The sequence below is a fragment of the Pteropus vampyrus genome, unplaced genomic scaffold (assembly GCF_000151845.1).
Source record: "Pteropus vampyrus isolate Shadow unplaced genomic scaffold, Pvam_2.0 Scaffold48, whole genome shotgun sequence".
Lineage (NCBI taxonomy): Eukaryota > Metazoa > Chordata > Mammalia > Chiroptera > Pteropodidae > Pteropus > Pteropus vampyrus.
In genome coordinates, this window is record NW_011888829.1 from 5,366,015 (window position 1) to 5,384,738 (window position 18,724).

Consider the following 18,724-nt stretch of genomic DNA (forward strand, 5'->3'; position numbering starts at 1 on the left):
ATTCTATCGTTTCTCCTATTCTTAGACATTTAGGTTATTTCTAGTTTCTATTATAAGTAAATATATTTTAAGGAACTGTGAGTAAAGCATTGGACACATTTTGGTTAATTTTAGGCTAGTTCTCCAGAAGTAGGATTATGTGGTCAAAGAAATTTATTTTGGCTTATCACGTGAAATATAGTTCAAGATTGAACTTTTTTACCAATGCCATTTATAGAATGGCACATCCTCGCACCACTGTTTGCGATGTTTATAAAGCGTTTATATTTTTATTTTCTAACATAATAAAAGTCATTTACATACAGTGTATATATGCTCTATAAAAATATCAGTAGAGAATATAGAAAAGATGATGCAAGAAAATGAAGACCATCCGTATTCCCACATTTAGAAACCACCCCCTACACTACACCCTTTAAATAATTAAAATGGATCATGCTTTAGATCCATCAAGGAGTTCCCACTGCACTTACAGTGACGTACAGACTTCCAGATTGAGTGAAACCTCTATACACTGTCCCTTTACTGCCTCGTCTCATGCCTCTCTTCCTCTGCTGATTATTTGCCACACTTGCAGGCCTCCTTGCTGTTTCTCTCAGATGCCAAGTTCTTTCCTGTCCCAGGACATTTGCAATTGCTTTCCGCAGTGCCTGAAATCTTCTCTTGCTGGCTCTTAGCAGGGCTGCCTTCTCTCTTTATGTCTCAGTTCAAATGTCTCCTCTGAGCTGATGACGCCTCCTTCCCTGGCCCAAAATCGTTTCCAAGATGGGTAGGTAGTAAAAGACAGAAGAATTGGCCTCTTTGATTTTTTCCCCCCCCCAATCGATGTTTTTTCCCCCTCTTTTCTCTATGGCTGCTAGTAGCCATATTGTCTAGTGCCTTTTTTTTTTTTTTTTTTATCTTTTTCCCACGATCAATCAACATCCCCCTTAGCGGTGGCCTGATGAATCTATGACCTGGGTTATGTACACAGCTGAAGTCACCCTCCATTGTAAGATAGATATTGGAAGGATATTGCTTTTACCATTTTTTATTTTCAAAGAGAGGGGGTTTCTCATTATCCCTTGCTTCCTTGTCTTCCATAGTAATCCTTAAAGGAAACTGCTGGGGCTCAAATTCCCAGTTCTAGGGTTTCTCCGTGGTCATTACAAGCATTGTCCTTGACAAAGGAAGCCGGCAAACAGCCGTAAATGTGTTATTCCTTGAGTACTTATATTAAAAATAGTAACTAGAGGCCGCCCTGCTGCCCTCTCCCTGCTCCTTCGGACCAAGAAGCCATCTTTGCCAAACTGACTTATTGGGGGCAGGCGTGGCTCTGAAGAGTCGCCCATCCTAGTCTTAAAGGAGATTCACTACCTCCTCCCACAGAGCCATGACCTGGAAATCTAAAGTGAGGCGTCACGCGCCATGATTTAGGTTCTCGAGCCAGATTTCCCGCGGTCGATGGGGTCTATCGCTTAGCCTTTCTGAGCCTCAGTCATATGAAAAATGACAACACCGTGGTGGGTCTCAGCAGACAGAAGGGGAGCGCCTATCAGAATAGCCTGGAATGCCTTTACAGCATACATATTCTTTCTTATTTCTTGTGGGGGAAAAAAAATATTCCAGGGTCATCTTAAGACACCCACCACCCAATACTACAGGACTGCGAATGCTCCTACCAATTCTAACATATAGTCTCAAGCACTAGCTCTGCAATAGTAACTTGTGTTAAAGCTCCGGGAATGTGGGTATCTAAAGATGTTACAGAATGAATCGACCGTGCGTTTCACACGGTGACCGGCAGGGGGTAGCACATACCCACGTACATAGCTTTCCCGACAAATGTTAATACAAAACTGGCCCTCAGGTAGTGTTTCCTGGGGAAAAACAACCAGCTTTAAAGAAGTCGACTTGTGCATATAAAATTAAAATCCATTTATAACGATCTAGAACTCAAGCTCAGATCCAGAGCTAGACCAAGGCAGTGTTCAGAAGGAAAATTTTGTCTGTGAACGCTTACCCTTTCCTGGTATGCGTCCCCGTTTTGCTTCTCAAAGTAAGGTTGGGAGACTGGCAGCATCGGCCTGAAATATGTCAAAAATGCAGAATTTCGGGCCCCAACCTCAGACCCACGGAGCGAGAATCTTAACTACATCCACGTGCAACCCAGAAACCCTCCCTGTTCCCTGTACCTGATTTCTCCCCACTCCCACACGCACACCCTAACACTCCACAGAAGTTTCCTGCTGGTGTTGGGCTTAGTAAAGGGGAGTGGTTCTTATGGCCCAGAAATGCCTGGGTGACTCAGGGACCACCCCCCCACCACCACCACCACCACAACTGTGTTTCCAACCATCCAGCTGTATTTGTCTTTGGGTAACCACTGAGTGAGGGGACATGGAGACTAGATGCCCCCAAAGAGATTAAAACCTATTAACATTTACAGCCCACAGTCCAGAGCTAGTTTGCATAAATGTAGAATATATGTATTTTCGAGTACCAAACTATTGCTTTACTTATTTGCTTTACTTATTTGCATTTGGTAGTTAATTCCTTGAAACAGTGAAAGAAATAAGCCAGCACCTACGTCACCACAGGCTTCACACCTCAGGCTTCTTCCTGGTTGCTCAATGCCCCCTTTGAAGAAGGATCTTTGTCTAGAATGACTCCTCTGCTGGTCTTGCTGTTGAAGAGAAAGCAAGCATCAAGCAAATTTCTCTTGGGGAGTGAGTGCTTGGTGGATTATTCCAAGGAATTTTGTTTTTGTGCAGAAAAAGGGATTTTGAGGAGTAGCCTCGGAATTATTTTGGAGAGAGAAAGCTTCCTTCCCCAGGACCCTCACATGGGTCCTTGGAGATGGGTGTCAGGCCGCAGGGTTATGTGAGTCCCTTTGGGAAGACCAGCTGTCACCGTGGAAGCTGATGGTGATGATGGAAGCTGATGGCGATGATGTGTGAATCTTGGGGCCAACCTGAAAAACCACACAGCCTTTTTCTGAAGGTGCCATGGATGGAAGAGGCACCTACAGGAGCGAGACACTCTGTGCTCAGAAAACAGATAATGGAAGCAAATGCCTGCTGAGTGGATCCCCCCACCCGCACCTCTCCTTCCTTTCAGCCCTGCCTTTATTCTTGGCCTTAGTTTTCCTTCCTCCTCACCCCCATTTTTCCCCATAGGTGGAAGGAAACAGTACAAGACAGGAAGAAGCTCCCTGAGCTAAATCTCGAATTCCCTTTCTTAAAGAAGTCCATGCAGGAGGAGAAGAGAAAGAACTGATAACCAACCTGCTCCAGATCTAGGCTTGGAGGTATCTAAATCAGTGTATTTTCTAACTTTTTTCCTTTTCTTCTTCCTCCCTTTCCTCCCCATCCCTCTCTCCTTCCTCTCTTCTTCCCTTCCTCTCCCTTCCTTCCTTCCTTCCTTCCTCCCTTTCCTCCCCATCCCTCCTTCCTCTCCTTCCTTCCTTCCTTCCTTCCTTCCTTCCTTCCTTCCTTCCTTCCTTCTCTCTTCATGCTCACACAGGGTCCTTTCTTCTTTCCCCTAAGCTAAGAAGCAATAATAATATAAACTCATGTATCAACATGGCCTGCCTTTATCTGTACTTTTCGCCAATCCCACCTCTCTCTCTGACTCAGCTCAGTTTCAGATCTCCCAAACCCAGACCCAATGCCCAAGGGTGCTGTGCTCCTTCCTTAGTAATTAAACCCATTGAAAACTATTCATCTTGAGCCAAAGTGATCTGTGGATTCAGAAACTCCCTCTTTCGGGCCATTTGCATTTTAAAGCCTGGAGGTCCGCTGAAACGTTGAAAGTAAATAGGTCTGTGAGAGAAGGTCTGAAAGGTGAGGGAGTTCTGTTATTCCATGTACAGAAAAGGTTGGATTCTATGCTCGAGTATGTAGAGAGAGGAAGCTAAGTTTGTCACTCATCTCAAGGGCGTTTGCCTCTTCCTTTGGCCTCAACTTTTGAATTTTCCCATCTAGATAAGGGCTGGACTCCGGATAGGCACTCAGTCAATATTTCAAAAGAAAACTGAGGTGAAATGGAGACGGGACATCACTTGTAAAATTCTTAATCTTTTAGCAGGAAATGAAATGGGACATCTCTTGCAGAGTTCATCTTTTTAGTAAACCTAGTTAAGTTTTCTTCCCTCTTTTCTTTGGAAAAAGCCCCTTTCCCTCAAATCCTGAGCCCTAGTGACTCAGATCCTCTGGCTATTGATAAGGATCATCAGCCCTTTGTTAAGCAGAAATGGTGTTAAGCCAGGCTGGGCCTTTAGAGCCCGGGCAGGGGAGGGGGGAGCAACTATAAGCCAAAGGTCTTCCTTTTTACTCTTTAAGAAACGTATTAACCAAGCCTGTTTCCCTCTCCTCACTTAATAGGCAAATCAATAAAAGAAATTAATAGATGTATGATTTAAATAATGAGTTTGTATTTTCTTTTCCTTGTCTAGGGACTGAGGTGGCACTTCAGCAGGAAACCCAAGACCCCACCCTGACTGAGGCAGAAGGAGAAAGAGCTCCATGAAACCCCAGTAGGCAGGGACTACAGGCCATTCTCAGCAGGAAGCAGATACAGAAGAAGAGACCTCCCATCCCCCAACATCCATACTGATAACAAGGTGGGTTCATGGCTCTTAGAAAAGAGTTAGGCAGGAAAGTTAGTTAGGGGGTTTCAGGTCTGCCTGAAAGACACTGAGGTCATCCTATCTTAGAAGGGATCTCCCCTAATCAGCTCACAAGCCAGAAGGCATTTTTTTTTACTCACACAAAGAAACCTGTAGGCAGAGATTTAGGTACCCATTTAAGCCAGTCACTCTCACCTGCACAATGGAGACCCCAATGACCTTCAACTCACCTGAGCCTCATTATACCATCGTTATAATGCATATGCTTGGAAGTTCATTAATATCATTATAACAGACTGAATTCTAGGAACCAACATGCTCAGAAAGCAAAATGATGAATCTGAGTCCTATCGATCTTAGTTGTCAATCAAGGAAGCCCACTCCTCTAAGAAAAGTCATCACCCACAGCAAAAAAGGGATAAAAACCACACAGGCTTTGTTATCAGGCCTTTTGAGTCACAGTTCTCTTGCTCAGGCTCGCTTTCATGTCTGGAAGTGCACTTTCCCTTCTAATAAAGCGTTTCTTTTCTACTGTATTTCGGTGTCTTGCTCAATTCTTTGTTCGAGACATTGAGAACCTGGACAACGCTCCGGGAGAGGACCCCACTCTCCAGTAACAGAATGTCTAAACCTGCCGTCGTGGTGATGAGCATGAGTTCCTGGGAAAATATAGACATAGAAAAAGACTGATGCCATGGACATTAAATTATTGATAGGACATCAGAGATGCTTGGTTACTGGACACTGGTGTACACTGCCATCAGCATAGCAGCTCTGGCCACTGGATTTCTGAATCTAACTGGCTTTTGTCAGCGTGAGCACATTTCTTGTAGACAAGTTAAGCTTAATTTCCTAAAGAAAATTACAGAACAGTTTAGAAAGCGGTTTTTAGTGTCTGTGACATGCAGCGTTGTATTCCAAAACATGCGGAAGGCCCCACACACCGTGGGGGACCCGTGGCCTTTGTTTCTGTGTCTCACACTTGCAACTTTTTATTGTTATTGAATAGCCTCAACAAGATGGCAGACTCTGCTTGCACAGGCACAGTGCCTTATCTTTCTTTGTTTCCCCCAGAGGGCCTGGGACAGTGCCATGCAAATAGGAAGTGCAGTCTTCTGGGGAATGTGGAAATCTTCTGCTTTCTAGATTTTCCAGGAAGGGTCACTTAGCTTGTATAGGAGAGAACATACCTACGAGCTGCGGGGAAGAGAAGAGGAGGCAGTCATGATGACTGGGCAGCACAAGCGTGGTTCCCCTGTGGCAGCCTGACCCCGCCTGGCCATTTCCTGCTTGAAGGAGTTCGTTCCTGACTGTGCTCCCCCCACCTCATGGACTCTCCTGCTAACGTCACTTTCCTCATAGCTTGCCAACCAATTAATGTTCTTCCTTATCTCTGTAGCTGTGTAGGAATGACAAGACTGTATAAAACTTCCTGTTATGTTACAGTCGGGGCTCAACAAACTTTGGATAAGAATTCACTGAGCCAGCATCAATAAATGCTACTCCCTGCTGATAGCCTTGGTATCTGTCCATTGTGATAGCCTGCTGAAATGTGAAAGGGTTAAAGGATAATTAAAACCTGAAACTGGGCAAAGGAAGTCTATACCTTAGGCCTAGTTTCTGGAACCCCTAACCACATTCTGTTAATCATGAAACTTGTAACGATGAGCTCATACGCTAATCTTACTGATTTCTCCATAAATTTCATCCTTCCTTTTCAAATTCTCAGCATCATAATCCATTATCAATGGCAGGAAACTTAGATATTATCTGGTGTAACTCACTGATCTACAGATGATTAAATTGTGGCCTGCAGAGAGGTGACCAGCTAAATTTACACATCTTAAAACTGGAGTGGTTATGTCTTATAATAACAGCATCTATAATAATAAGAGTGAGTAATATTTCTGCATCCTCTAGTCTTTCTGGTCACTGGGGACAACTTGTCCTTGATTAAGTGAAAATGTCCTCAAATTCAGATTCCATCTTTGGCAAGCAACTTGGCTTGTCTTCCAGAATCTCTTGGATTGTTGCTGCTCTCACTTGTGCTGGGTACTTCTAGCTCCAGGCCCAGGCTCTGCTGATTTTCTTAGGCCTAATCTACTTTCACCCTCTGTGTGGGGTGTTTCAGCAAAACTGTGAGAACACCAAGGACCCAACAAAGTACCACTTAGCAAGTCTTGGGGCCATCCAGGAGAGTACTGACTGGTTCTAAGTCAGCTCCTAGCCACACACACGATCACACTCTTCCCATTAAAGAACTGATAACTGCATCCACTTGGAGGTAGGCACTGGTAGGGGAAGTGAAGCAGTTCTTATGGTAATGTACTGTGCTTGTCCATGAACATGACTGTGAACATGGTGTCTTTGTTCTGCCTCATAAGATGAATGCTCTAAAATTAATGATTAAGAGAGCCATGGAGACGTCTTAAGAAATTTAAGCACAGCCTGTGCCCATAAGGAAGCTCGGATTTTATCACCTTAAGTAGAACATGAGAGTGTCTCAAAATAAAATCACCAAAGAGAGTCTGTACAATTAAAAAATGAAAGACATATAATGAAGAGTACATTTGACAATATACACATATCAGGCATTATCTTCATTATTTTACGAAGTATTACTAAAGTACAGTAACGTTTCATTTATAAAAAGGGTAATGTAGACTATGTTTAATAGTAAAAATATAAATGAATTTACACTGAGCTTCGATAAAGAAAGTAAAACTACAAAACAAAAAACAAAAAAACGCAGGTTTTATCGACCTCAAGTCCTTCTGCTGTTGAAGGATGGTCAGGACTAACTCTTACAATCCATCCTTGTTTGCCTGGTACTGTGGGGCTTCCTGTATCACAGGACTTTGAGTTTTAAAATCAGGAAAGCTGCAGGTAAGCTGGAATGAGTTGGTCATTTTATTTATGACCTCGAGTGCCCCCAAAATAATATCACATGGAGTAAACATAGGAATGAGAACTAGATAGTTCAATACAAATAAATTGGAATTTGATAAAGGACATGTGTGCTCTTGTAAGGAAGAACATTTAATAGAAAAATAACACTACATACTAATAATGGAAAAAGTACACCTGAACACTAAATCTATGATTCCCAGAGAGTATTCAGGTGGATATTAAAGAAGAAAGAAATAGATATTATATTACTCAGGGAGCATGCTTCCAAAAGCCCAGCCAAATGTGTCATACGTTTGAGAGTTTACCGAGGCAAACAGAGAGCTTAAACAAATTCTAAGATTATCAAGCAAATTCTAACGGTTCTAGGAATGAGTGCTTTTTTGTTTTGATTTGAAGAAAGAGGAGGGTAAATTTTGCTTATTTTGTGTGAGGATCAGGATGGTTGTTTTTCAAGAGCAGCCAGAGACTAGGCTAAGAGAGTATGGCAGTGTCCCCTGTCACCACCCTTGCCTTCTTCCCGGCATCTCCTGTTATGTTGAGTTGGTTTGAGTCTCTTTGAAGGAAGAGGTTAGAAGTAAAAACTTGAAGTTTTGGTGAGAGATTTTATAAGACTTGGGGCTCGAACGGTGATGCCGCAGCATCCAGCATCAAAGTACAAGATACAGGGGGCAGGGAATTTGCTTCCCACTCTATGTGGAGCCCAGCTTCACTCTGGCACCTTGAGGACTGGTGGCTTTGGTGGCATTAGGAGATGTCAAGCTCCCCAAGGATACTGATGCTGTCAGCAAAGGCAGGAGTGAGATGCCCTCAGGGGACTCTATGAAAAGTGGCATTAAGAATAAATTTTTATATATATATATATATAATATATATGTAATATATATTATATATATATAATTTTCTAGCTTGCTTCATTTGATCATGAAAAATGAGTTTCATTTCATTCATGTTCTTATAACTGCGATTTGTTTATATTATTTTTGCCTTGATATTCCATTGTATAAACATGCTGTAATGTATTTATCTAATCTATTATTGATGCACAATTGAGTTGTTTCCTGGTTTTTGCTGTTACAGCCAATGCTGTGTACGCATAGGCACCAGGATACATATAGATGTTTAAGAGTTTCTCTAGGACAGACATCGCTGAAGTGCAAATGTATATATCTTCGACTTCACTAGATAATAACAAATTGGTCTCCACAGTGATTGCACCAATATGCTTTCCTCAGCTATATGTGAAAAGTTATGCTGCTCACAAATGTTTACTATTATCAGACTCTTTCATTTTTGCCAGTCTGGAATGTTTTTTGCTGGCATCTATTTGTGATTTTAATTTGCATTTCACTGATTACTAAAGAGGTTGAGTATATTTTCATGTCTGTTGGCCACTGGGATCTCCAGTTTTATTGAATATCTTTTTCAGTCTTTCCCCCATTTTTTCTATTTGGTTGTTGCTGTCCTACTGATTTGTAGGAATCTTTTATATATTCTGGATAATAATTCTTCGTTGGAGATATATATATATTATACATATATTTCTGCTTCGTGTATTTTAATGGATGGATAGATAGATAGATAGATAGATAGATAGATAGATAGATAGATAGATAGATAGAGAGATAGATAGATAGATAGATCGATCGATCTCCATTGCAAATGTCTCGTAACGCTCCGAGGGCCTGGATTTGTATGCTTTTTATGATATTTTCATAAGAAAAAAATGTTCTTAATTTTACTGTGATCAAATGTACCCATCTTTTCCTTTAGTGCTGTTTGTTTCTTCTCTAAGAAACCCTTTTCCAACCTGAGATCAGAAAGATTTCTCTTTTCTTAGCTTCTAAAAACTATACCACACCATTCTTAATTACTGTATAATACGTTACTGTTAATCCTCCAAGTTTATTCTTCTTTTTCAAAGGTTTTTGGTCACCCTAGTTTCTTCCATATGAATATTAGAAGCGGTGTGTCAGTTTCTACCAGTTTGTCAAAAAACCTGATGGCATTTAGGCAGGTGTCACATTGAACCTGGACGCCGACCTGAGAACTGGCATTGTAACAGTATTGAGTCTTCTAACTAATGAACATAGTGAAACTCTCCATTTATTTAGAATTTCTTTAATTTCTCTCAGCACTATTTTTAATGTTCAGTGCACAGATCTTGAGCATCTTTTGTCAGTGTGATCCCTCCATCTTTCCCATTTTTGCTAGTTTTACTGAGAATTTTTAATTAGGAATGGACATTGGATTCTGTCAAATGCTTTTTTTATGTTTACTGATAACGATTGTATATTTATTTCTTTTTTAGTTTGTTTCTGATTTTCAAATCGTCAAGCAACTTTCCATTCCTGGGATAAACTTGGTCATGGGGCTTTACCTCTTTTAAACATTACTAGATTGTATTTGCTACAATTTTGTTTAGAATTTTTGAAACCACGTTCTTGAGGGATATTGTGTGTAGCTTTTCTGTAATATCTTCACCTGGTTTTAGTATCAAGATAATGCTGGCATCATAAAATGAGTTGGGAAGTGATCCCTCTTCTTGCTGTTTTAGCATTATTATGAAAGTAGTTTGGGCCTCATGAACCCCTAAATACATCTCACATATCCCAGGCACAATTTAACTCTGTATAGTCTAATAACATTGACTCACTTTTGCAAACTAATAATGCTACATAAATAAGCCAGTTTCTCCCCGTTTTGGTGCAGGCCCAAGAGGATTCTACTTTGGAAGAAAGCATTGGCATGTGAATTCATCAAAATCTAATACTAGTTCAGTATTCTTGTCAGTATCGTATTATAAATTCAATGATTCACTTGTAAAGAAACTGTCTTGAAAAATTTTAGAACTGGGTCGTATCAAAGTTGATATATATACAAGGACATTTAAATTCAAAGTTGTCCAAAAAGCCATTTCTTGAGTCATAGATCTAAAAGCAAAGTGGGTTTTCAATTTCCAAGTAATTTTCACTGTTTCTTCAGTTCCATATAAGCTTTATTATAAATAAGCAGCAGACATGTTGAAATAAATACATTTAAGTTAAATGACAATCGAAGAAGAACACACCAACTTGAAGAATGTTGAAATAAATACATTTAAGTTAAATGACAATCGAAGAAGAACACGCCAACTTAAATTTTTTAAACTAAACTTTAACTTACATGTTTTCACAACGCTAAAAATGTTTAGATCATGTTTATAAGAATGCATTTGCTTATGCATAACCAAATTTATATTTTTATAAGTTTGCAAAAACATATACATATGCATTATGTGTTAAACGTCTGACAGATTAAGATCAAAATGTTGCAAGAATTTATAAACGATAAAAACTTATTACCACTGAAAGTATTATATTGACCAGTCTAAATATTTGCTTTTGTGGTACTATTTTACAAAAGCTCAATAACAAACAAAAAATCTATTTCTCTGCTTTTTAGTACTGCTATAATATTTAGAGTATTCTCAGAAAAGCCAAGTTTATGGCATAATCCAGATCTTATTCTTAGTAATTGGATAATAATTACAATATTTTTTAGTAAAAGATAAAATTGTCTACTCCCATTCCAAAAGAATCCCACTCCCTAAACCCATTTTGCTATCTTCACTTGTTGCTAACGATTTCCTGGTTTGCCCGTTTCCATGTCTCTCTCAAACACAGTTATCTGATTTTTTTCAGACACAGTCATCTGATTTTTCCTACTACTGCAATCTGATTCCTCGGTAAGGCTGCACTTCAATGCATTCAATTACATTAAAATTCTTCCCACGTAAATTTCTCCAACTCAAGCCTTCAGATTTCTACTAATGTAAGAGAAAGGCTTCTTTGGAATGCTGAATCCCCAAAGTAACACCCAAATAATCTGATGATAAGACGATGTTAATCTTGGTGAAGGAGAATGTGACCTCTATGGAATCTCAGTAGCATCTCAATGGGAAAAGTAGGAATATTTATTGAGATTGTTGACTTCCGTGCTCCGACCATTGCCCCCTCCTCCATCTTAGAGAAAGAACCCTGTCGTCAGGATTTTCCACCAGGTTAATGATCAACCTCTGAGAAGAAGACAGAGTGCTATAGCTTTGCATGGCAGTAGTGGGCGCATTCAATCCAGAAGAGCACATTATGGAGCCTGTATTCAAAGTTCAAACCAAATTCTCCAATCAGCCCCAATGAAAATTCTCCAATTCAGAAACAAAGTTGATGCTTTGATCTCTATATGCCTGATTCTGGTGTCTATGGCTTGACGTTTTCTCAACTCAGGAGAAGAGCAGTCACCCTCACACTCCAATAGAACATGATTAATACGTGTTTATTATTACTTTGACCTTCAGTTGCCCAGAAATTTTTATGATATTTTTCTGAACATTTACAGATAAGTGTTTACCAAGCAAGATACTCTGATACTCTTAAAATAGAAACTTTGCTACTGGGGGTAGCTCTCTGAGAATTTTTTATAATGGACACTGAAGAGAGTTTTTTGCAAATATTGGCTTTTGTTTCTACTTCTTTAAAATCATCATCCACCTATGATCTCGGCATTAGCCATGCTTCAAGGGCGATGAGTTTTAAATGCCAGAGTTAAATCAGGGCCACCTGGGCACATGGCCCTGAATCAGGACTAATTCCCATTCATTGGGCAAAAGCAGCCCATAAACATTTACCATAATGTTCTGTGAGAACACAGAGTTCCTCTCCATCTCTGATCGCAAAACCCAGAGTCAGATCCCTCCCTGCCTTAGACCCTGGCTCCATCTTACTTGCTGTGATCTGCAGTAGTTTTTAACCTTTCTATGCCTCTGTCTCCTCTTCTACAAATTGGGGGAATAATAGTAACTAACAATCTTCTAAGTGGGGACTACTTAAATTAACACTTGTTAAGTGCTTGGAATAACATGATATGGTAGCCGGATTGCCTACCTTCACCTGCCAGCTATTCAAGGTTTTGGTTTCCTCATTTATAACATTGGTATAACAATAAATACCCCTCTGGGTAACTGTGACACATAAGTGACATTATCTACGCAGAGTTTGCAGCAAGCAGTAGCATAAATCAGATAGAAGTCTTTTTTTTTTTTTTTCTTTCATGAAAAAGAAGATTGGAAGAAGGCAGTCCAGGTCTGATATGGCAGCTACACCATTTAAAGAATCCAGGATCTTTCTATTCTACTGTTTATCCATGCAGTCTCCTGATTCCAACTGGTTGTTTGAGCTCTAGCCATTATATCTGCCTTCCAGATAGCAGAAAGGAAGAAGGGAGCAAAGAAGAGAAGTATAACCCTTCACTAGCGGCTAGGTTTACCAAGAAACGTTCTCTTGGAAAACTCAGTTCCCTTGCTTGGTTAGCTGGAATTAGAACTTTTTCTCTATAATTTTACTTCCTATAAAACTTGTGAGGGTTTTTTTTCTAAATTAATGATCAGAACTAATCATATAGTTTCAAAAAATATCCGCCCCCCCCCCAGCCATATTAAAGATTCACTGACAGACTTACTTATCCATCCAGAAAGGTTATCTAAGCATTTGCCACATATATAATAAGTTATAGGTATGTATAGGCATCTTGCAGTCTATGGGTTTCTAGTGTGGAAATACTATTCCATTTTATGGAGGCTGCTCTCTGATATTCACACTTTTGAGAGGCAGAAATCCGTGTAAGGATCTAAAAGAAAGCTTCAAACTCCTCCCAGGAAGAATATACATAAAAACATACGCTCTGAATTGTGCATGGAATGAATTTGTATTGCACGGAAAATGTATTTTCTTCACAGAAATAATAAAAAATGTACCATGCTTTATGACTCATAAACGTTAAGCTTCGCCAAGCGTTTGGACGATGGGCTTTCCTTTTCATGTAACAAAAGAAAAAACTGCCTGAAGTTTTATTATGTACTTCCAGAAGACCTCTGTAGAGTCAGCGAGTTTCTGGGGAGTGTGCTCTCATTTCTTGACAAAATCTGGTTGTTCAAAGCCCTGATTCTGATGAAACTGATGACGACTGCAGCAGTAGACAAGACTTCTTTCAGGATTTTCGCAAATCACTTGAAATTTATAATGAAATGTGGAGCCTCTTCAGAGGCTACAGAGTGCCTCCCCCAGCCCTAGGCACTCTCCACCCTGGTACCCTGCTCTGACTTTCTGTTGTTATAACTGTAGGAAATCATCATATTTATGCATTTAATGAATGTATTCCTTTTTTATACATCATACTAAAATCTTATTTATCATAATGACCGAGTCTTTTTAGTGCTGCATTCAATTTTGAGCCTGGGACAAGTGCCTCACTTGAGTCACCCTAATCTTGGCCCTGGAGGTCAGGCAGCTTGAAATGGGGGGCGGGGAGAGGGAGTACGAACTCCACAGAGGCTGGCAATCACTGCAAAGCAGAACCTTCCCTCCCCGCCACCGTCCCCAGAACTGATTCTTCAGCATTTATCGACAGATCACTGCCACCCATCCTGGCTGCCCAAACCCATGGTATTTTAACCCCCTTCTCTCTCCTGGATGTTCATGAACTTGCCTTAAGTGAAAAAGATGAACCCCTTGGAGGACGGTGCCTCTTCTGCACCTCTCTTCAGAGCTGGCTGGTTTTTTTCTGTCAATTTTTTGCTTTAGTGAGCCTAACAGTGAGATAAACATCCTCTTTGGGTATTGCAGCCTCTTTCAACATCCCGGGTACTTTGAAGTTCATGGCATGAAATCATAAGCCCCACTGTCTTTCCCACTGCCCTCGGGGTCAATCTTCCTTGGTGGTTAAATATAAATATTCTACCACTTTCCTGCCCCACCCGTAATCATTTTTGGTGACTTTGGCATCCATACAATTGTTGGTGCCTCTGATATCTCAGTTAACTGACCCCTCCAATTGCTGCTATAAACGTTTCCTCTCTTTACTGTGATTATCTGTAAATCCACTATCATTAAATATGAAACGTAAGCACTGCGTCCTAACCAATACTTTTAACCTCTTCTTATTTCCTCTAATGTGACTCAGCCTGGTCATTTCCTGCTCAAAGAGTTGGTTCCTGGCTGCCCTCTCCCCTACCTCAAGAACTCTCTGGCTAATATCAGTTTTTTCATAGCTTGCCAACCAATTAATGTTCTTTCTATCTGTAGCTGTGTAGGAATGATAAGACTGTATAAAACTGCCTGGTATGTTGCAAGCGGGGCTCAGCCTTTGGATAAGAATCCGCTGAGCCGGTGCTGGCATCAATAAATGCTGCTTCTTGCTTATAGCCTCTGTGTCCCATCTCTCCGTCCGAGAATCCTGCAACACGAACGAACACTCTATTTCATCCATTCCTGGACATCATGAAGATCTCTAATCCACTAACCTTACGTCATATCACTCACTGTCTATCACCACCACCTTCCCTGGACAATCAACATCTCATCCTCCATTCTTTTTTTCATCCAGCTTAGATGCCATGGTCTATTGCAGTAATTACACCTTGCCTTCATATTTGGCAAATAAACTTTTTTTTGTTCTCATCAATAAAGAAGATCAGAGACAGTTTGCGTTCAGACAGAACAGAGAATAGTACACATTTACAGGTTTTCCCCAGGGCTAAATTAACTGTTTTGACTTTGTCATAGTTCAAAGACACCTGGCCCTTCTGAACATCCTCCTCTAATCCAGGTAGCACATTGGAGACTCTAGAAAGAAACATGCATTCCAGAGGGTAGGAAATAAACCCTACTGTGATTTAGAATGCATGTCACACCAGTAAAATTTTTAGGGGTCCAGTGGTTGGGGCATTCTGGGACAATCCACCCAAATAAAGAAAAGAACAAATTATTACATCTCACAACTACCACAGTAAAGGCGTTTTTGTCCGTGGACACAGCAAGAGTCCCATTAAATTATAATTAAATTATAATATGATCAGCCAGCAAGATGAAAGTCACCACCCTGGCAGGTGTAACTGGCCCCGATCAGTGAGAGGGGGTTGGGGGCTCCCTTGCTCCATTATAACTGAGTGGATATGTGTGGCACCCCCAGAATGAGAAGGGTATGATTATGGAAGTGTTGGTCATGACACCAGGTAAGTCCCTAAGACCTCCTGAGGTTATGGGTAGGAGTGAGGGGGGATTTAGAATGCATAGTGGAGGAGGGGGAGGATGAGTTCTAGTTATGGCTCTCGATGAGACCAGCTGCAGCACAGTGGCTGCAGTTCGTCCTGTTAACTGCTGGAAGGGGCCCCTCGGTGAAGGCCTTGCCGCCCCAGCTGCTGCAAGTCCAGCTGGCATACGGCATTCAGCAATCAGATCCTTGAGATATTGTCTCAGCGGCAGAGAGCCACCTTACCCAGTGTCACAGAGGTGGCTCATATCTGATGCCAGATAAATTTTATGGTATAGTCTGAATACCTGGCCATCTCAGTGCAACAGGGGACATCTCTGGTCCTCTCGTACGGAGCTCCCTCTGTCCACTGCTGCTCCAGTCCCTTCTCTTTCACGGGTGTTTATCCCAAGGGCTCTCGTGAATAAGCGCTCCGCATGCTAAATTCCATCTCAGAGTCTGCTTTCTAGACAACCCAACCTGTGACACCACCCTAGACCAGGGTACCTCCTTCTATCCCCTAGATGGCCACAGTCAGCCACAGACTGCTCTCCCTGTCTCTCCTTGCACTCTGGGTCTATTCTACACACTGCAACTAGAATATTCCTTCTAGAGTGTACATCAGATCATGATACTCTCCTGTTAAAGATGTTCCAGTGGTTTCCTGTCACATTTAGAATACAACCCAATTGTCTTGTGACGGCCCTTCTCGGCTCTACGTAATCTGACCTGCGGCTCCCCCACCCCCACCCCGCCCTGCATTTTAGCTGCAATTTCATTTCCTAGGGACGTCCAAGGCACTCTCTCTGCTTTACTCACACACACTTCTTGCTTCTCCTGTCACTCCCCCTGCCCCCCACCCCATACACACAAACCAATTCATACCACCCTCAGGCGCCACCCAGGACTCTTCTGGCATGCTGGAATGTGTCTCTCTGGGTGACACACGGCTCATGCTTTCTCTCCATCCTCTTTGTCAAGGCAGTTAACCTTGCCCTCATCTCTATCTTTATCATCTCTTTTGTTTTCATCATATGGTTTATCAGTATCTGACCAGATACTGATCACTGGCTTGTTTTTAAATGTTTACTCTCTCCCCCGCCTACGAACGAAGCTTCATATGGTCAGAAACTTGGTTCTGTTTATCTCTGCAAAACAGTACCTGTTGGTATTAAATATTTAGTAAATATTTGTTGGATAAATTAATGGATTTGTTGAATGAATACCCGTCTTCCATAAAGGTGCCAAATTTGTTAATACCACGTGTGCTTTGCCCATGTACAGAGATCTTTTCTTCTAGTAGATTTTCTCAGCACGGGCATGGGTCTGCCCAGTGAGGATGAAACAGGAGCTGGCAACCAGGAAGTTATCAGGCATCTCATCCAAGTCCATGCCGATGGGGAATGACAAGCTGCTCTGTGGCCTGCTTAAAAAATAATAGAATCTGTCTCAGCAATTTTGTAGGTTCACTGAGCTTCACCTCCTCTGCTGCCACCAAACCAGAATCCCAGATAAATGAGGTGATCTCTCAATTTCATCAGTAACCTCTCAATTTCATCAGTAACCTATTCATAAATCAGAGTACAAGAGATGTATTTACTTGTGTTGTGAGGCCCATTCCCCCACACTGACGTATGGGTAAATCTCCTCTCTTGCCACCAGGCATCCTAAGTCCCTTCACTCAGAAAGAAGAAGCCACAGATACTAGAAGTTCTCAGCCACAGAGCCAGCATACCTCAGTGTGCCCCAGAAGCTGTGAGGGATGTCATAGTCATTGGTTTCTTCAAATAAATAATTCATGAATACCTTAGGTATTTCTTACAAAAATGGTCTCAAAGTTAACTTGTTAGAAGGCTCCCCTCACTCATCTGCTCTCTCTTAAGCTTTCTTGGCTGGAAGATAAAGGGATGCAGTGACGGCTGCAGGGGTGGAAATTGTGTAGATGCATGCAGACGCTCACTCACATTCTCGTGCATGTGCTATGAAGAGTGTGGCAGTCACAAATTATGGCAGTGTGGATAATGATTGCTCTGTGTGAACAACTCCACCCCTGTGGGTTGATTCTTTTTTATTTTGGTGCTCTTAGGCAGAGTGAGGCCAGTGAGGTATTTGCCTCAATGCAGAATTTGAGGGGGAGTGGCACCCAAAATCTCAGTAATCAAGATAAATTATATTTTATGCAATATTTTAAAAATCTAAATTAATGCAAAAAAAATTCATGATGAATAAAATATCAAAATTTTAAAGGAAAGCCACTTACTAACTTCTTGGCCTTGGGCAAATCACTGAATCTCAGTTTCTTCATTCTGAAAATTGGGAAAGGAATGTAGTCAGTTGTCTTTGCCAGGAAGTTGTAAGGATCAAGTCAGAGAATGTATTTGAAGTGCCTGATATACAGAAGGCACCCAGAAAAGAGTGGATGTTATTATGCACAAAAAATGGAACAGTCACACTAAAAGTGACAAAATCTCTTTCTTCTTCTCTCCCTCTTCCTCTCTCCCTCTCCTCCCTTTTTTATTCCCAGTATCGAAGAGGAGTATTAATATTAGCACGTCTCTCAATAACCCTTGCCATCTAAACCTCATTTGCAAACAAACGTGAATAAATATTGACACGCTGGAGCCAGCTCCCCAGCAGAACAGTTCCCTGAGCCTGAAAGGCCCATCCCACTCCCTCGCAGGGGCTGAGGCCTCTGTCTTCTTCCTTTGGTTCCCACATTTGGATAACCTGGTCAGAATACTCCATTTTTAGATAGTTATGCCTTCATGCAGTCAGCGTCTATACTCAGTGATCATAGAAACAACAACAAAGCTCTTCATGTTGAGTCCAGGTCCTTAACAGATGACTCCTGTGTATAGACCAGCCTGGTCATTCAAGGTGTATCATTTCCCCAAAAGACTAGCTTTTAGGACAGCAACCTCTATGTCAATGAGGATCTATGAATATAAAGTGGTGGGCTATTCCTCTTTCACCACAAAACTGGACCTGGGCTTTCTGTAAACCGTGTGACCAGCTTTAGGGGGAAATTAAAATTCTATTATCTGGGGACAAATAGCATCAGAATTTACCTCCTACCAATAGTTCTTATAAAAGTCAAATGGAAAAAATATCTGGGCTAGTCTGATGTGTATAAAATTTTCCTAG